The sequence below is a fragment of the Erpetoichthys calabaricus genome, chromosome 14, assembly GCF_900747795.2.
Source record: "Erpetoichthys calabaricus chromosome 14, fErpCal1.3, whole genome shotgun sequence".
Lineage (NCBI taxonomy): Eukaryota > Metazoa > Chordata > Cladistia > Polypteriformes > Polypteridae > Erpetoichthys > Erpetoichthys calabaricus.
The window spans coordinates 45,347,774-45,369,217 of record NC_041407.2 but is presented as its reverse complement, the minus strand read 5'-3'; the positions used below and the strand labels follow the sequence as shown (position 1 = coordinate 45,369,217).

At 37.2% G+C, this 21,444-nt stretch overlaps 1 protein-coding gene across 3 annotated transcripts in view; it reads right to left on the bottom strand.

The window, feature by feature from the left end:
- fam49al (family with sequence similarity 49 member A, like) overlaps positions 1–21,241 on the bottom strand; it is a 106,087-nt gene extending 84,846 nt beyond the window's left edge. For all 3 annotated transcript variants that reach the window (XM_028818640.2, XM_028818639.2, XM_051936345.1), the window contains exon 1: positions 20,958–21,241. The gene's annotated coding sequence lies outside the window, so the exon portion shown is untranslated. The remainder of the gene's footprint in view (positions 1–20,957) is intronic.
- Positions 21,242–21,444: the final 203 nt, after the last annotated feature.

Below are 21,444 nucleotides of genomic sequence, written 5' to 3'. Positions count from 1 at the left end.
AAGTTCCAAATGAAAGTGACTGTGATTAAATAAATCAATCTTATATTAAAATGCTTTGAAGCTCTTATGAGTGTTGAAGCAATAGAAGATATGAAAAAAGAAACCATCAGTGAGAAGACTGTCTACTGAAATAATCTGAATCCTATAAGTCAAATTCATAATGAGCGAAGATATAGGTAATGAATGAATTGAACCTACAAGACTATAATTCATGTACTTTACTATATTGCACATGCTTCAATTTTTGATGGAACCAATAAATTCCCATAATTACATTTGAAATGTGAAAAACTCCTGGATGACCAGTATATGAAAATTATGTCCCAGTGAAGAACATAACAGTCTCTTACATTCACTGGAGCAAAAAATAAATCTCTGTACCATTGTCTGGAGGATTAGAACATGACTAAGCATTAGGTACTTTTGCCTCTAAATCAATCAAAGTAAATGTCCTAAGTTGTTCTACACTGATATTTTGCTGGGGAATAGGGAAAGCCAAGATGAATCTTTCATATTTCCAAGACTGACACTAAAATTTGTTTTGCAGATGATTTCACAATTGGAATCATGAAGCTCACTAAAAAGCATTTCAGTAGGTTTTAAATATTTTTTGGGTGAAAAATAAAGAATACTGCTCCCTCTAAAGTCTTGTTCACACTTCCTTGTTTACCTGTGTTCTTTGCAGTTTTGTAATCCATCCATTATCCAACCTATTTCCTAACTACAGGGTCACAGGGAGTCAATCCTAGCCAACACAGGGCGCAAAGCAGGGCACCGCAGGGCGCGCACACCAAGCACACACTTGGGACAATTTACAATCGCCAATGCACCTAACCTGTATGTCTTTGGACTGTGGCAAGAAACCAGAGTACCCGGAGGAAACCCACGCAGACATGGGAAGAACATGCAAACTCCACGCAGGGAGGATCCGGGAAGCGAACCCGGGTTACCTAACTGCGAGGCAGCAGCGCTACCCACTGCGCCACCATGCCACCCAGTTTTGTAATGCATCAGTGAAATAATTTTTTTTATACCTCTTGCTCACATTATTGCAGGGTAACAGTGCATTTTTTAAAAAAATTGACCTTCTGCATATTTTTCACACAAAGATACACTAAAATGCACCATTTTGCACATTACTGTGTTTTTTTCTGCAGAAAAGTCTCACCACATGGGAAGCTACCCCAGCTTGCCTGCCCATCTGCTATTATTTAGCAACCTCCCTTTCCTGTTTCTTAAAAACAAAGGGCAAAAAAGGCTATGGATTTGCACTCTCCAAGAGCCATAGAGGTTCAAATTTCATTTCGTCCTCCACTTAATCTTCAGAATTGTGATTGGCAAAGTGGGGATTGTACTACCTTAACACATGTGACAGCTCAACAAAACATGAGTCAGGAAATGAATATATATATATATATATATATATATATATATATATATATATATATATATATATATATATATATATATATTTTAATTCTGAAGTTGTGGGTCAGGTTTCTAACCAGCATTCTCTGCTCACAACTAAGGAGGTTTCATTCTCTTAACCCTTCAGAATGGGACGTGGCTTGTAGGTCAGAGAGCATATTTGGTTTTTCTTCATACTTGGCTTTTCTAGCACTGCAATCTTTTTTTTGGAGAGTGGTGACCAGAAGTGCACAGTACTTCAAATGCAGTCTCACTATCATGATACAGCCTGAACACAGTATCGTTAAAGTTATATTGAAATATTTTTACAATATAAGTCAGCATTTTATTGGTCTTTTAATTGTGTTGCCATCATTAGAATATTGTATCAACATATAGCCAAAAATCCTCCTCAGATGTCACTTCCTATAGATGAGCGCTACCCATGTTGTATTTATAGTCAAAGTTCCTTTTTTGTACATGAAACTGTCTGTGCTTGCCTAGTTTTTATGATTGTGCAGGTCATTTCCAAATGTGTTTGCTATGCCCCACGTTTACTGTAAAATAGATTTTACTGGTTTGTTAATTAAATCAATGTCAGTTTTGCTAAAGAATCAGAAACTTCTACTAATTGTATTCTGTTTAATTAATTTTTTAAAAGATGAAATATAGGCAGACTTTACACTATGAAGGATTTGAAACAAACTGTGGGAGAAAGTAGACCTTTTCCAAGGGCACCATTTCAGTTTCATCTTTTGTACATTACTTGATAAGATAAATTACCTGTGACTGCTACTTCTAGCTTGTGACACATATCTCTTGTTTGGATAAATAATATGATATAATTTGAAATATATGAAATTAGTGGCCTGTACACTCTCCAATTGATAAATCTAATATTTCTTCTATGCTAACTCAACCAATGGCAATTCTGACATGCTACTTTCTTCTCTGTTCTTTCTTCACTGATGTTATGAACCTCAGTAATATTTGTGACATGCACCATGCCTCTTTGTTTTCTATATTGCTTGGTTTTCCTGAAGGAGTTATAGTTACTGATATAATGTAATTTAGCCATGAATTTGTAATTACTACAATGTCAGCTTCATTTATTCTTAAAAAGCCCAATTCAAGTTGTCATCTCAACAAGCTTTAAGGATTCTTCAGTGCTTGTGGAGGCATTGTGTACAGATGAAATGAATACTCTCTCTTTCAATCTCTCTGCCCTTCTCACTCTTTTGTTCTGTCATACTCTGCCTCTCTCCCCTTTCCCTCTCTCTCTCTCTTTCTCTTTTCTCTTTCTCTCTGTCTCACTGTCTCTATTTCACTCTCTCTCTCTCTCTCTGTCTGACTCTATGCCCTTTCTCTATGTCACTTTTTCTTTCTCAATCTGTCTACCTCTTGTCTCCTCTCTTTATCTGTCTGTTGGTCTCTCTCTCTCTCTTCCCTTCTCTCACTCTCTTTCTCTGTCTCTCTCACTGTCTCTTTGGTAATTTCCTCATCAGACAGGCCAAGATGGCCATTTATAAATACAGAAAAGAGAAAGTGAAATCAAGTAAACAACGTTACATGATCAGAATATTTCACAGACTTGTACAAGCCAGGGTGTATTTGGAATATAAATTCTACAGAATGACTGCAAATGTGAATTCTTTTGAGGAGAAATAGTGTGTTCATGAGGCAATTTGTAAACTTAAAGATAATGAATTGATTTTTGTTATTTGACATATGAATTAAGTATTGTAATCTTTTTGTTGTGAATTGGGGTTTTCTTTGTTTTCTTTACTTTCAATATTGTAAATGATTTGTTGAATATTGATTAATAAAGTTCAATTCAAAATTCAATTCTCCCTCTCTCTCACTTTCTCACTCTCTCTCTCTTACACTCTCTCTCTCTCTCTGCCTATTTAATGGCAGTTTGGCCAGCTGCCTCCATATTTTCACAGCCATCTGCCCTTCCTGACACCCACTTCGTTTAGTTGACTTTTACAAAATTAAAAAGAGACAGTGACCAGGTCAAAGATGCAACAAAATTAATACAAAATATAAACATAACAAAAAAATATACAAGAGATGTTCAAAAAGTTTCTGTGCTTTTATATTTTTGTTGCAAACGGTGAAGGTGGGATGAATAGTAATTAGGCATTAAAAAGTTGGTACGACGCTGGGAAAATTGCATCGCAAACGAAGGTGACTATGTAGAAAGTGATGTAATTTGTTTTTGAAATTCTTAATAAACAGAGTTAAAAAAAGTGCAGAAACATTTTGAACGTCCCTCGTACATTTGTCCAAATGTGCAAACTTATTAAAACAGAATAAATAATCATCCTGAGTAACCCAAGAACCAGACAGAAATAGTCATGTCAGACAGAACATATAAAATGCACTTATGTATAATAGTATTTTCTAGAGTAAAATAATTATTATCAAAAAGAGTAAAGTGGATAATGTACTAAAGAGTGAAACCACAATCAAATAATTATAAACCAAAATCCACTCAAATCAAGCCAACTTACACAATTTACACTTGAAGAATCACAGTCATAACTGAAGGATAAATGAAAAACATGAATTCCTTAAAAGCACTCAATAGATACATGCTATTACGTTCGATGGATATTACACATCACACTATTTATCTATGAGGCTATTTTCCTTAGTTTAACATTACATGGTAAATTTTGATATATTTTACAGACCCTCAGGATGGTTAGGATATATAAATCAAAGTTTTCTGCAGTCTATGAGATTACCACCTACACTTCAGAACCGATCATGCACCTGAAGCGTGTTTGAGCCCAGACAGCACTTGGATGGGAGACCTTCTATGAAAAACTTGGATTACTGCTGGAATAGGCATTGGTGACGCCATCAGATATCACTTACCCAGTGATCTGTTTGTGAATCCCAATGCTCCAGTGCAGTGACAGGGACACAAAATTTAGTGCATTCCTTCGAATAAGACATAAAATCAAGGTCCTGAATCTCTGTGATCATAAAAGATCCAAGGGTATATTTCAAAAAGAGTAGGGTATTTCCTGATGTCCTGGCTATACTGCCCACCATGGCCAGGTAATTCTGGCCACCTAATAATCTCTTATTTGTTAACTGTCTGTCTCAGCCCTTCACCACCTAACAACCATGTGGCGAGTGCACTGGTGCATTAATGGCTTCTGTTGCATCATTCCAGGTGGATGGCAGACAATGGTGGTAGCTGAAGTGGTTCTTCACTGTCTATGTAAATTGCTTTCAGTAGGTTACAAAATTATTATTATTATTACATTAGTAACTTCAGGAACAAATCAATATAGTCTAGTACAAGTGCATTAGCTGCATACAGTAATGTGTAGGTATTTTAAGTGTTAGGGAGTACTTCCAAAGAAAGTATTTTTTCTAAATGATCATTTCTTAAATTAACCTTATGAAGATGTATTGTATGCTTGGAATATATGTGACTATTTGTTTATTCATCAATCATTTTTGAATTTGTACTGGAAAGGTTCATAAGATTTTTCTAACTCAGAGTCAAAATAAAAAGAAATAGCATCTGAATGCCAATATGAATCAATGAATTATCAATGATATGGTGCAGTGAAAGTCTCAGTGAACATGACCTAAAACATTATGTTCCTTGAGGAAACATTGCCACAGCCACATTGCTGATTTTCTGGCTTCATAGAATCCAAATGCAAACATCTGTGTGGACTTCGAACAGATGTGGCTTCTCACAAAGTAAATGATTAGGATAAAGATGAAACAAGCTATTTAGTTACTGTACATGTACAGAACACTGTAACACTGCACAATAAAGTTTTTGCTTCTTGAACACTAGGGTATATAGATTTTTGGGTGCTGATCACGAATATCACATCAAAATTTACCCATTACGTACTGTTTCAGAGAAATCTATAGTTTTGTCATGATTTTTTCTTATATTTGTTTGTATCCAAACATTTTCACTCCCGTAAGTGACTTATCAACAACGGTTTGTGCAGCCTGGACATGTCCAGGCATGGAATCAGGCCAGGTTGGAAGCTGTTCTGTGGAAGTTGACATCCTGGGCATGCCTGGGCAGGTCTGAATGAGCTTGACACTGTCTCAGCATGCTATAAAGGTGGCTTGCATACACCGATCCTGCTCATTTGGTTAATATAGATAGTCAGTGTGTATGTATAGTATCAGTATAGTATAGTATTGTATCAGTAGCAATATAACAGTAAGTAAGCTTGATGCTTTAGACATTTTGGTGTCTGGCGATATGTCTCGTCAATGTTGTAACAGCCGCGATACATTCTGCTATATCTGTGGCGAATAAACTCTTGCGCCTCAGAGACGTTGGATGACTGTTCTTGTAAAGAAAGCTTGTCATCTGTATTTCGGCTGCAAAATTGGTGATCAAGACAAGGAATGGGAGCCTCACATTTGCTGTGCGACATGTGCTGTCAGTCTGAGAGCCTGGCTCAGAGGCACTCGAAAAACGATGCTGTTTGCTGTTCCGATGATATGGTGAGAACAGAAAGACCATGTGATGGACTGTTAATTCTGTTTGACTAATGTGTCTGGTTTCTCTGCCAAAAACAAGAAATTAATTGAATATCCTAATCTGCCTTCAGCAATGAGACCCATGCCACATGACGACAGTCTTCCAATTCCGAAACCACCAGAGGATTGGACCTTAGATGAACCCGATGAAGAAACTGCAATGCCATGCTCATCAGGTGATCCACATCTGATAACACAGTCTGAATTGAACGATTTGGTCAGAGATTTGGGTCTGTCAAAAGCAAAGGCCGAGCTGCTGGGTTCGAGACTGCAGGAATGGTGTTTGCTGTCACCAGGAATGAAAATTTCTGTGTTTCGAGGCCAACATCATGATATAACCAAATTTTTTGCACAAGTCGACAGTCTCTGTTTCTATTGTGACATTGAAGGATTGTTCTCGGCCTTGGGTTGTGATCACAACCCAGAAGAGTGGTGTCTCTTCATTGATTCGTCAATGTTAAGCCTGAAAGCTGTTCTGCTACACAATGGCAACGTTTATCCTTCAGTACCTGTTGGCTATGCAGAACACATGAAAGAAACTTATGAGAATATGGAACTGTTGCTGAAGCACGTCCAGTATAGCTGTGGAGATCTTAAAGTCATTGCTCTGTTACTAGGACTGCAGCTTGGCTATACAAAGTACTGTTGTTTCATCTGTGAATGGGACAGCTGTGCCAAAGATTTGCACTATTCTCGACAGAACTGGCCACTCTGTAAAAAGTTAGTTCCAGGGCAGAAAAACGTGGCACATGAATCGCTTGTCGACCTGGCAAGATATTTTTGCCTCCTCTTCACATAAAACTGGGACTCATGAAGAATTTCGTGAAAGCACTGAACAAGGAAGGCGAAGGTATGAGTGACAAGCGGTTTGAAGATCTGTTGGTTGGGCTGTAAAAAATTGCCTGGAAAGCCTTCAAATACGTTGTTGACAATTTTCTGGGCAATTACAGAGCCCCAAACTACATTTAACTGGTAGACAAACTTCTCAAAGCATACAAGACAATGAAACACAACATGTCACTCAAGATTAATTTCCTCCACTAACACTTGGACTTCTTCCCCGCAAATCTCGGTGCTGTTAGTGACGAACATGGTGAAAGGTTTCACCAGGACATTGCTACGATGGAGAAACGATACCAGGGCAACTGGAATCTGTCAATACTTGCTGACTACTGTTGGACACTGCAATGTGATGCACCAGACATTGAATACAAAAGAAAATCAGGAGCAAAACATTTTTAATTCTCTTGAATTTAATAGCTTATGCGAAACATAAACGTGACTAAATGTTATTGTCAGTAAACGTATAAATGTCTATTTCTCAGAGTTCCTATGTGATGCAGTAAAATCAAAACTATATTTGTGCATACCCAGTAGGTACCTGTCACAATCAAGACTTTTAAAAAAAATTGTTGTGCAATGTAATTAGGTGGATTACCAGATATCTAGGAGGCAAGTAAGTCAATACAGATGGACATGTAGAAAGTGTAGTTTTGATAAACAAAATTCTAACATACAGAAAGTAAAGCAGCAGCTATAACTACACAATGAAGAACATGGATTGAGAAAACACAGCCTATCTGAAAGAATTGGGTTGTCATAGTTGTATGGTCACTGTCCACAAATCAGAAATACACAAGTGGAATTAAAAAACATAATTTGTAAGCTTTGCAATTAAAATATAAGATTTATTTGGCAGCGCTCTTTTGGAATACTAATCTACATGCTGTGTTGGTCTTATGAACATAAGGAGGACATAACAGTGGTAAACATTCAGTGCATTGAGAACGAGATGAATCTTTTCAATGATGGCAAACACAACATTGTAAGCAATAAATATTTAATTTCATGATGTCACTAGGTAAATCTGATTGAATTAATTACCTTTACACGAATATGTCATCCATGACTCATAGGTAAAACTATGGTCTGATTTAGAAAAATGCTCAGAACAAGGTTAGAATATACTTTATACTTTAATATTGAGATTTGAGAATATCTTCATCCAGTCGGCTTATGAATGAAGACAGAGCCTTTATTTACATAGCAGTCCAATTTGGATATATATGTACGTATATTGCTTCCGCTTCTTGTGGGACTGAATGTGGCTACCTGAGATCTCAGACTGGGTTATGTGCCAGGAGTGTAACAGCTGGTAGACACTCTGTCATAACCAATTCAAAATTGCTGTTATAAACCAGCCTCAAAGCAACTTTTCTTAAGTTGAAAAGCTTAAAAAGCCAACTTGAAATAATATGAGTGAGCTGCTAGGAAGAATAATGTACTGATGTAACAATGAAGAGTTGGGTTGTTATTAAAAATTACCAGTACGAAGAAAACAAAATAATCTTTGATGAGAGGAAATCAGTATTCTTCACATTGTTTTCCAGTTTCCTTATGGTAAATTAGTTTCTCCAATTCAGTCTCTTGTGGAATAGGCCAGAACTAAGCAAGCAAATAACCTCTAATACCTGATCAAGTTAGTAAGACAAAATTCAAGTTTATGAACATCAGTGTCACTTTTTGCTCCTTGGATGTCATCTTCTGAGGGAAAACAAAATACTGCAGTAAAGTGGACAGATATTTGGAAGCTGCTCTACCTTATCTCAGTTTGGTCCAGATTCTCACCCCCTCATTTTGCAATAGTTGCAACAGAAAAGTGGCTTCTATTTGGTGCATTTAACTGTTCGTTTTAAGTAAGGGTAGTGCATTATAATTGAGAACTCATAAATGCTGGAGAATGTAAGAATGGCTGGATATGTGATTAAAGAATGAGCAAATTTCAGTGAGATTAACAGCAGGTGATAGAGGAGACATGGTCGCAACAGAGAAGGGTTAATAAGCGGGTAGAGCAATAAACAAAAGCAAACAGGACCAGGAATCTTGTTGTCCAAAAACACCCAAAAAGATTAACTGAGAATGGAGATAATAGTTTGGGGAGCGGTATGTGTAATATTATGGCCTGATTTTGAATTACTGCTTTTCTTACTTTTAAGAATGTTGTCATCACATGCTTTATTTCAGTTTCTAGGCAAATATGATCTACAAATTGGATTGTGGTAGCCTTTTTGGAAAGCATAAGTATATACTGTATGTCCAAAGGCATATGCTTAAAACTAGCCATTTCTTTAGTGAAAGTAATTGAGAACACCTAACATTAATTGTTATAGCTTATTGTTTTTGATTAGTAATAAACAAATGTAATAATTTGGTAAACCTTACAAGTGTTTGACTACAAAAGAACCCCGACCGATAAGGCTCAACCCCCAGCCACATCATTTATTCATATAAATAAAGATTTTTAAAGGAGAAATGACAAAAAAGAAATCAAAAAGAAAATGTGTCAAAACACATGAGTAAAATCACAGTCTATAAATCAGAAAAAAATGTGTTAAAAAATAGGAGAAGCAAAAATAACAGAAGAAGAACATGAACGACTCAATAACAAAGCCATGGGTGAAGGTGAACAGTCAGTCTAACTGCAGATAGAGCGATGACAGCTGAGCAACTGTAGGCATGATGAGGGTTACAACTAAAGACAAAGTGCACATGGATAGTGTATGGAGAGAGAAACAAGAAGAAAGAAAAAATAAAAACTGCATTTGGAAGTCATGACCAGGCGTACATTACATGTGGCAGGAATGGCTAGACACAGAGAAGAGAGGCCAGACAAGATCACACAAACCACTGTTCCAAAAATAAGGTGTGTAAAACAACCCTTCCACCTTTCATTAATCATTGTGCGTGTTCTTCTAATATCCTGCCACTTCATAAGCATGCTGTATCAGTAGCTGGCACCTTTGACTTCAGTAAACATTTCTGTTCCATGAGGCCATTCTTCAGAATTAAAAAACACATTGTCTAGAAAAGCGTTCTTATCATTTGCTGTGTTTTATTGGTAGTGTCTGCTAGCATGCTTTGTATAGATAAGCTGTGAATGCCCTGAATGACATTTCTCCTCTTTTCAGCTGGCACTGAATCTTAATTTTACACTCTAAACACAGCATTTAGCCATAGAAAAGGATGCTTTTAAAAACTTTGCCATTTGAAAGCAGAATGTTTTGAAGAGTTTTTTTTAATCTGCCTAAAGAGCAAAAAGGACAGACTACAGCAGCGTCTGCCTACAGAAGAGGACATGTAGAGCCCGGTTATGGTCTGCACTGAGGCCAGCTTTGATTCACAAAGGTAGTGAAGGTTGTTCTTTTATATCAAGAAATCTACTTGTTTCAAGTTTTGGCCATGTAAATAATGAGTCAGACAGGCAGAAAGAGGTAATCATTTGCCTGAGATGCATGGGTTGTACATATGAAGCATTTACCACTTTGATGTTACTGATTTTCTATTCCATTACCAAGTAGCCACCACCATGTACAAGCAAAAACATACTTCTATCTACCATTAAACATTTCATGAATTTTAGAACATAGTGACAACCCTCAGTCCTTGTCTTGCACAAACATTATGCATTTATCCAATATACTGTAGCTTTATTGCTGATTTCAAAACCATAGGGAATGTTCTGACAGCAATAAAGGAATACTGGATTGATGAATGCACGAAATCTTCTTTCTTGGCACCGTGTTTTTTTCCTATACACAATCTCATTCTTAATTGTTATCTCCAGTGGACATGTAGACTTTACATTTCCAAATTTATTCAAGCTGATTATGGGCTGAGAAAGTACAGGAATTCAAATTAATTGACTAATCACTTTTCCAGCTATGGCTATTGTTATTTCCTATTGAATTAAAGGGAAATATCCCACTGATGTTGACTCCCCTGTGTATTGCTTTTGATGTTTACCAAACATTCACAGTTTTATTTTTAAAATGGAACTTAAAGATCCAGTTATAGTGGGTAAAGCGCTATATCATTGTATTTTTTTCTTGTAATCTTTTTTAGTCACTTGAAATCAATAAATCCAAATGTAAAGGTAAAACCATGAAAAAAAATGAAATTTTCTGAGAGCCTAGTTTTTCTCTTGCAGACTCTTTTCTTTAATTAGAAAGAAGTTCCATTAATGCACAGTATGGAACTCACTCTTAAATTAGACAGCAGCTAAAATCACATCACCATAGCCCATGATGTCACATTCATGAAGGATGCACCCGCTTTGCAATACATACTGTCATAGCAGCCACTTTAAGAAGCTCCATTTGAAGAAATTGTCAATAAATACTCAGTAATGGTTAAAATAAATGTAAAAAAAAGTTACAAAATGTAGTATAGTCTCAACAGTAGGTATTGATGGGATGTAGCCACTTGTGGGTTTGAGTGATCCCAAACACACCCTGATTGATCCTAGGCCTGCCGAATCAGTGCAAAATACATTGGATTTTTTGTTTTACTGAATTCTGATATGTGTTTTTAAATGAAGTTATACAGTATACTGAAGCCTTAAGTGTAGTTTTGCTTAGATTGTGTAGTGTGATTGGGCAACTTAGGTAATTGTTGTTTAACCTGTGTGTGTGTGAGAGAGAGAATGTATTTTAACAGGACTTTAATTTCAATGTAAGATTGTGGGAATCACATCTGTTATTTAAAAATCCTACATTACGTAACTTGGTAAAGCAGAAAAATCCCTTGTTCTTTTTAAGCAAAATATCTTTGACTATTGCCAATTTTATCCAATTGTAGCATTAGTTCAGAAATAGAAATATATTTGTCCTTTGAAAGGGTGATGACCAATCAACTGTTAGTGGCAATTGTTTAAACTTGTAGTGCCACTGAATGAAGTATTATGAAATTATACCAAAATTAATTTCCTTTTTTACAGTACTATATAAAGCCCCAGTAAAATAATGGATGCTTCATATTCATCCTCTGAATGTAATTCATATGACTGCTTTTGCCTTTTCAACTGTTCATCCATTTTCTAATCAGCCTTTCCAGTTCATGGATGAGAGGAACAGGTGCCTATATACCTGGCTGCACTGGGTGCAAAGCAAGAGTCAACCTTGCATGGATGGTCTTGCACATCCACTCTTCCTCATATGGGGATGATCTGGAGTATTTACATTATCTCATCTGCATGTCTTTAGCAAGTGGGAGGAAAACTGGAATATCCAGCAGAAACTCAAAATGAGCAGCGCCAGCTGTAATTATAGCAAGTAAAAACTGAGGTGTGTTTCAAACAAAGTGGTTATGTCTTTACTTATCTTTAGTTTTCGCTCCTTATGTCCATTGCAAAATAAAATTTATTTGCTTATAGTTTTCAAAACTTTCATAACGGCACACATTTGTATATGTCAGTCTGTAATACTTTGAAGCATGAGGCAAATCTCTTTAATGATACAATATATATTGCGCTGAGAGAAGTGTAAAACCGCATGGACGTGCAGCTAGTGGGGGTGTAAAAACAGAACACTTCATTGCTGAAAAATCAATCAAAGAACACTAAAAGTTATGTTTTTTGCTGGGCATTTGAAGCCAATGTAATGTTCATTAGTATAACAACTAAATTATGAAAAATTAGACACGCTACTTGTGACAGACAGATAACAGAATAATTAAAAAAATGTTTGTTAAATCTTGCCCTACACATATCTTCAGTGCCTTTCACCAGTGCTCCCTCTCCGCAGCTCACTCCTGTAAAGATTGCATCTCATGCTCTTTCATTGTTTATGAGGCACCTTTCTTTCCTCCTGTCTGGGGTTACACTTGCCATCTTTGAAGGCGACTCTCTCTGTGTGGCTCATTTGTGTACCTCAAACTGACCAATCAAACCAAAGCCAAACTGACCAATCAGAATTCTCAGAGACCGGGCACACAGACCTTACCATTTTATCATGTAGTAGATGTAGTGAACAAAGCAGAAGTGAATGATATGCAGTGTGCAGGTATGAGCAATTAATGCAGTTAAGGTCAGCTCAGTTCTGCATTATTAGTACAAGTATGTAGTCATAAGCAACAATAAATTTTGATAACTTATGTTATCAGGGCATGCTGGAAACAACTCCGTAAAATTAATTTGACAGCAGTTCTGAAATGATGGATTAATCTTAATTGATAAGTTTGATTTAACAAATATAACCTGAAAGTGTTATAAAATGTTAAAAAAAGAGGAAGAGACTCGGAGAATTATCATATCAGTAGTTTCTGACATTTGAAATTTTATTTAATTTGATTTTTCCAATAAACATTGCTCAATATACGCTGTTAACCAACTAGTGTGTCTCCCATGTACTGAGGCAAAAATAAATATCACAAGAGCAAAAGTCTCAAAACTGACAAAAGAAATTTTGATAACGCTTATTTTAAAATGAGTTGTTACAAAATCAGCTTTAACGAGTTTGTGTAAATGAAAAATATTCTGAATAATCTTGGTATTCACTAATTATTATAGCAAATTTATAATGGTTGACTTTTATTTTGTAGATTTGATTTGATTTGATTTTAAGTAGTAGAACAGAACATGGTAATTAATCCAGTTAATATATACACGTCAACACCCCCCACCCCTACCACAAATGAAATTCAGGCCCTAATTTATACGATAATATTATAAATTGTTAAAATGCTACCTCTTTTTGCACAGGCCAACTGTCAAAAATCAGTTTCTGCCTATACTCTTATCTAGTGACAATTTTGTCTACAGTATGTTTGGGGTATGACTTTATTTTATCTACAAGTTGTGCACTGTCTTAAAACTAATATGTGAACTTTTATTAAATGATTGTAAAACTTCAGGAAAATAATTATTTCTTGTACAAATGAAAATGGCCATTTCCACTGAACATTTTATGCACAGGCCTACAGCTCAGTGTATATTTCAAGTCTGCTTTGAGTAAAAGCATATTTTATTTCTTTAGGTTGTGCCAGTACATTAGCAAATCTAGGATAAATTAGGGAATCTGGAACAAACTACCAATTCATATAGTTGCTGAGGGAATCTTGACATCTTTTAAAGGTATCTGAAGGAGACAGTGTGACAATGTAGCTATCAACTAGCCAAATGATGTGCCTGATGGAGTAAATGGCCTTCTCTTTTCTGTCAATGTTATTACCTGTTTCTTTAGTTCCAAAATATTAGTCTAAACAAGTCCTTCAAAGAAATTTAAGAAGGAACTTGAAAGTTTAGTATACATGGTGCATTTCCATGCCGAAGAATTTTAAATAAATAACTGGTCAGTTTCAGTTCAGTTGGTATCATTTTTTTAAACTTTCAGTTCATGAAAAGAGCTGGGATTCTCAAGGCAGTTGTACGTAAACAGAAATGGTCACCTTGTCCAACATCACAGAGTGAATGTAAGAATCATGGAGATATTTTATCTTCTTTACTTTTGAATGAGCAGTAATACACATTTAGGTTTAATATTAAATCACTTCAGAATGCCATTGCATACTAGTATGCCCCTTATTTTGTTAGTTATATTTCACAAGAAGGTGCTGCTTGATGGCAACTTTCTCATTTTTTTTGTTTGTTTTAGAGAGTGAATTTCATGGAAATGTTCCACTCAATAAAATTCAACAATAAATTCTGGATTTTGGATTGACTAATAGGTGGATAAATGGAATAATTTATTTAGCTCCATTGATGGACTGACCACTGTCAGATTACTCATTCCAGGAAAAAAAAATTCCAGGGATTAACCATAAGAGCTTCATTCCTAGTTAAGTGGATCAAAGCACAGTTCAATTTAAAGATGTGTACAGCAATACGATCTGTAATTGATACTTAGGGATTAAGTGTAAAAGTCAGCACAATTCATGAAGCTTTCATTCTGATCATTTAAAAAGGTTTGCTTGAATTCCTGCTATTTGGCATTTTGGAAAAGAGTGTGTGTTGCTCTCACCAAAATTCAAGTAACTCTAATCTAAGTAGGGCCACCAGTTATGGAGAATGAACATTTAGTCTAGAAAAGCAATTAATAGTACAGTAATGCCTTAGTCATGGAAAGTATGAGACGTCCACCACATAAGGCTTTTTCATCTTGACCCTGACCACTACTATTCAATAAGGTGAGGAGGCTGAGTTTGAGTATTTGACTTCTATTCACAGTAACATTTTCAGGGTTACATTTTGAATATTGTGTGTATTTTCGAGATAGGACATTTGACATGGTTTCTGCTATTTGGTTTTGTTTTTTTAAGCAAAAGCACAACTGAGGCTTTGTGAAATCCTGTGTCCTGTGCCTGTGTTTAACCATCATGTAGGAACTGATATTAATGTGCATTATCTGAATCAGGAAAGAAAACCTGACTTCTGCTACTGCTGAGCATGGTTGGAACCAAGAAGACAGGGTCTCTTCTTTTATGTGAATTACTTTCATCTTAATACATAATTCGCCTGCCTCCTCACTCACTCACTCACGTCCGTCCGAAGCCGAATGTGCAGTCGCCTTCTGCGCACGTCCGAAGCCGAATGTGCAGTCACCTTCTGCGCAGCTGCCCGAAAAACCTTACGAGACTGACATCCAACATCAACATCGTGGCAGGCGGCGGATTTACGGCCGCAAAAATTCAAAGAGAAAGGCGACTTTGATTAAAGCTCTAGAGGCCTGAAAGGCGATTTCGATTACAGCTCATTCAATACACCTATATCATGTTTGTGGTGCTTATACTTATTACTATTCCATATTGTACTGGAACGTTCATCATTCAATATTATACTATAGGCCTGGAAAATTCATCAACTAACAGTACAAGCCTGTACAGTAATGAGTAAAGCGGACTACAATCATTACAAAACAACTTCTTCGTTACTTATCATTTATTCTTCAAACACTGCTGACACAAACTCGTGCCCGTTTCATCTTACTTTGTCGAAACGGGCTCTTTGTCTAGTTTTTTAATAAACAGAGGGCAACAGTGATCTGAGTAGTAAAGTGAAGACATTTTGTCCATCTCTCAGATAATAAATGCAAAAAAGTGCCCTGTTGAGTACTGGCACACTCTTGTAGGATGCACCAACAGGAAATTATTTAACACATTTGACACATTTGATGTGACTCAGATTAGGATGAAGTTTATAAAAAGGTAAACACTGAACCACTTTCTACATTATTAAGTACCTCTTGCTAAACATTTTTACGGTGCTATCCAGCCCGGTGGTTCTTTCTGCTTGGTAACAACTGTGTCAAAAGTGAGGCATTTGCCAAAGAAATGGAAAGCGGAGAGAAAACTGTTTTGGACATATTTCAGTTAAAATTTCTCCTGTGAAGCTGAATGTGACTACAGAGTACAGACACAAAATCTTACACAGAACAATTCATAATTGGGGGTCTAAAAATAATACAAAAGGTAAGTTTTGTTTAATTACTGTTATATTAGAGGAAAGTTCCTTGTATAGTTTATGCACAGTTATATAATATTCTGGCTTTGTTTTTAGGGTTGGGCAGCAGATGCCTCTGTCTATTTTGCACATGGCTTAGTTTAGTTTAGGGTCACAAAGGTCAGAGCCCATCTTAGTAGCAGCTGGTGCAAGGCAGCCACCAACCCAGGATACTGGGCAGATTTTCAGTGACCAGTTTCACAAGCAGGCACACAGGTAGGATGTACAAACTCCACACATATGACATCCAAGAAGAAATTTCAACCCAGTCTCCTGAAGCTGTAAAGCAGCAACAGCTACCTGCTACATCAAAATGCCACCCAGGCGTTAAACCATCTTTCTTATAGACATATACTAAAGAGCCCATACTACCAGCAAGCTGTTGCCAGGCAAACATTACTCAGGTTGGGTGGCTGTAAAAATTCATTTCCACCCTTTGTTTAATTTAAGGCTGTCTTCAATCATCCATCTGTTTTACAATTTTGATTTACAGTGTTGTGTATAGTCATATCCTGTGCAGGCACAAGGCAGGAACAAGTCCTGAACATGACTGCAACCCATTGTCTTGCACACTTACACACTTAACCTTACTCATTGATATAGGGCCAATATAGAGCTGCTGGCTAACTTAATGTCCACGAAGGCCAACACGGACACACAGAGAAAGTGAAAGAAAATTCCATGCAGACAGCGAATGAGCTGTAATTTGAACTTGACTTCCATAAAATGCCAAAACATCTCAGTTTCAGCCAATTGTGTACATTCTATCATAAATCACTTAAAAACAACTGTTCCTTAAGGAATGCAATCAAATGATCGAGTTTGTGGATGACTTATTTATTGAAGAGAGTGCATTGATACAGTGAATTGCTGCACCCACCACACGATGAACCACCTCAAGATCCCAAGTTAGGATTTGAGTGCAGCCAGGCAATAGGTGACACCTGTTGCACCACACAAATTTAAATTGAGAAGAAAACAGTTTGAAGTTTTCAACTGAGGCTGAAGTGCCAGTCTTGCCACCAACCCCCAAATTTTCCCTGCAGGTCTGAGGACCTGATAGCAGGGCTAGATGTAGGTTAACATCATACCCAGGACAGAGCGATTGCAGGTTAAGGGCCTTGCTCAAGGGCCCAACAGAGTGGAATCACTTGTGACACTTGTGGGATTTGAACCATCCAATTGATTAGCCTCAGGGCCAGCATTCCTTCCTTATTTTTTTGAAAAGAAGGCAACATTAGGCAAAGGTTGAATTGTTTGAAAGTTCTAGATGTGGCCCACTACATTTTTTTCAGGTAAATAGTTGCTAATCCCTCACCGTTATTTCACAAACTATCACGATTATGGGCTTTACTTGTAACTGTTTATCTCATGATCTCTTTGGGGGGACATCATTGATTTGCCTCCAGTAAATAGCATTTTTGGACTTCAACTTTAAATAGTAGATCACAAATAGTGTAACACGTAACTAAGGTAGTTTTCCACAATTTTGAATAGAGGCACCAGCGTTCATTTCAATAGAGAAGCTGATTAAAAATACGCCGTGAAAACCTGCGTCTGTGACCGCTAGAAGCCTCTAAAATCTGGGGCACATAGTGCAGTTCTTAATGATTTGTATGCTGTTCCTTAAAATTATTTATGCAGTGGTGATTCCAGAAAACCCATTTTTCTTTATGGGTAATTGCACTAATTCAAAAGAAGGCAGCATTCCAAGGTAAGCAAGTCTGTATTAAGAACTTTGTTAGAGGTAAAATATTCAAAAACCTCTAAACTGTAGCTTTGTTGGATAAAAGACCAGCAAACATCCTTTATCTTATTTATTGCCTTTCTTCACTGAGCACCACCATCATTGTGCTTTACAAGTACATACCTACATTACAACTGTTAATATTTTTTGTTTACAATTGGGGTGACAGTAAGTTAAATAACTTGCTCAGGGTCACACAGTGATCCTGCCACTGATGATTCAACTGGTAACTTTGTGGTTAAACATCTGTTGCACTGGTCACCAGTCTACACACAACATGTCTCAAGCTGTGTAACACAAGGTGTTTATATAACGGACACAGCTGGCAGTGCAAGACAACTGTCTGCTACAGAAAAGGTGTGGTGTGAACACAGGTTGTCAGCTATCCGGGAATGCTTGAGCAAATACACACATTTAGTGACAAGCAATATCGAGTGTCACCCATTTAATGCTGCCACTTTGCAGTCAAGATATTTGTAACTGAAAACTCTGGATTACAACACATATTTGTACAATGCTGCAGTGCATTATGTTTCACCAGGCCCACACCTGCATCAGATTTCTTTGAAGGCAAAACTTTACAAATCCTTATCACCACACGGGGGTCAGGCACTACACTCAGACCTCCATTAATTTTGATTGTTTGACTTTCAGATTGGTTTCTTAATGTAAAGGACATTAACTTAAAAAATGTGTCTCAAGGTTATAAGGGACACTGACCTGAAAAGAAAGAAAGAAAGAAAGAAAGAAAGAAAGAAAGAAAGAAAGAAAGAAAGAAAGAAAGAAAGAAAGAAAGAAAGAACCTCATTATCCTACATTGGATAAAAAAGGCCCTATAATAAATGGATGGATAGATGGAGGGAGTGAGGGAAGGAGGTATGAATGTATGAATGGATGGATTGATGGAAGCGTCATTTTTGTTATCACGCATTTACTTTGCATACGTGAACCATATGATGCCTAATCTTGCCTGCTGCTGGTCATCTGTCTGCATTATTGCCTGTGATTGGGTAGAAAAGCAGAAAGGATGACTCTGAGGGCAGGAAGCAGTAAGGAAATAGTGCAGAGGTAACCAATCTGTCCAAAACTCAAACAATAGATATGACATCTACAAAAACAAAGCTTTTCAATTGGTGGAATTCCAAATATGCAGTACATTGCTACTATATTGATATACACACACAAGATCAAAGTGCTGTAGACAGTGGTAGTTTCAGCAATGCTGAGAGTAAGTGACACCACTTCTGCTTTTACTGTGTGTAATTTTTTTTTATATGTTGTTATGGAATTTGCTTAAAGAAAGGGAAGGGGGAGAAAAGTATCTCATCATCAAAAAATGTAGCCAATGAGAGGGAGTTTTGCAGATTTCCAAAGGGAGTGCCCTAGCAACAGAGCAATGGTTACATTAAACTGTGTCTTCCCACAGTATTGGGTATTTCAGACACCATCTAACCTCAATATTACACCGGGTTAAGCATACAGTGATGCATATGTACATACAGCCTAGTATTTTCATCTTGTATTATATTCTGTCTTCTGTGATTCATGCAGTACCTAGACTTTCATAGCAGTACACCATAGAGTAGATGACCAAAGCTTTAAATGACATATTTATGCCCTCTTATTAAAAAAATGTAAGAATGACAGTTTACATTTGTAATAAAATAAACCCAGTTATGTTCTAGGTATGCTTTTAGCTGTGCAATTACAAATCCCACCATGTTTGTGTTAAAGCCATTTTCTTTACTTTACACTCATGGTGTTTGGTATCCCTACTATACAATGCAGAAGATCAGACCACCCCCTCAAGATTGATGCCCATACTGCAAAATGGAGTAACTGGAATTTCTATGCAGAGAGAGCAGATTAGAAGCATGACTTGCAGCTAAGGGTCTGTGGATTTAAAGGAGTCAAGCATTGAGCCCCTGTAGGTGGTTACTGAGAAATGGGGTGATCCATTGTTTTCAAATCACGCACTGAAATAATCCCCTCCCTCCACCACCTTCATCCTGTCGGCATTTACACAGCCTGCTACATGCAAACAGAAAAGTGCTATGCACGTCTGTCATTTCAATTACACATGGCTGAGGTGTGTTGTAATGTAAACTGTGAACAGATAGATAGATAGATAGATAGATAGATAGATAGATAGATAGATAGATAGATAGATAGATAGATAGATAGATAGATAGATAGATAGATAGATAGATAGATAGATAGATAGATAGATAGATAGATAGATAGATAGATAGATAGATAGATAGATAGATAGATAGATAGATAGATAGATAGATAGATAGATAGATAGATAGATAGATAGATAGATAGATAGATAGATTGTACTTTGACATTATTGCCTCATCTGCTACTGCATGCAGGTAGAACCGTGTGACCATCTTCATTAGCAGGCAGTTATTAAGCATTTCCAGCCAGAGGCTGAAACAATGACTTCAAAGGGCCCCACAGAGAAATCAAGACAGTGCCTTTAACTAGGTGGTAAGCTACCTTGAAAAATGAACTGGAAAGTTGCTATGTGCAGGAATTGCTACGGTCTTCTGAGGAGACATGCCTGTGCTGAAGTGCTAGATTTTGGAAGAATACTGTCTTTCTTGTGTTTTCTTCCTTGTATTCCAGCTGCTTATGCACAGACACACACACACACACACACATACACATAGACACACACACATAGAAACACAGCTACAAGGCTGTCCTGTGCTGGCCAAGCATTCCCTCTTTGCCTTCTGACAATGTCACGTCTATCAGTGTTAAACAGATAATCAGTGCCTGGCTCTCCTTGCCTACAGCCCAATATCTCATCTGCATCTGCCAGTAGAATGGGTAATAAAGGACATAAAGAAGAAAAAGGAATGAAAGGATACACAGAAAAAAACAGCAGAATCTCAAGGAGCAATGAATGAATGAATGAATCACAGTGGAGAAGCAAATGAGCGGGTAAGGAGTGGCTGGCTACATGTTGGTACTTACAGTTAAAGAAACAATCTCGGTTGGCTGTCCTTGATCCAGTGCAATAAGAAACAGGGTGACTGTGGATGCAGAGGTAGCAAAAATAAAAATGAAAAAATGAAAAAATAAAAAAGCAAAAAAAATGCCCCTTGATGATGCCTTTTTATCCAAATGACCTAGATATTGTGGCTGCTCCTTCAAGCTCTCACGAGCCTCACTGTCTCTGCTCAAGACAGGTCCTAGCCCAACAGCTGCTGCGCTCTGCGAGATAAAATGCAGTGTTCTTCTGCCCCTCTCACAAAGACCCCCCAATCCACACATCCAATACACCCCTCCCCCCCGAATAACAACTGACGTCTCAAATGAGCCTGCTAGTACGGTGGGGGCTGGAGGAGGGGGGTCTCTTAACCCTTTCCTTGCTAGTGGGAGTTCATTAACATTAGCAGGTGTCTGTGAACAGAATGGAGACTCCAGCTGGGCCCAGTGATTCCACTGTTCGCCAGTATTT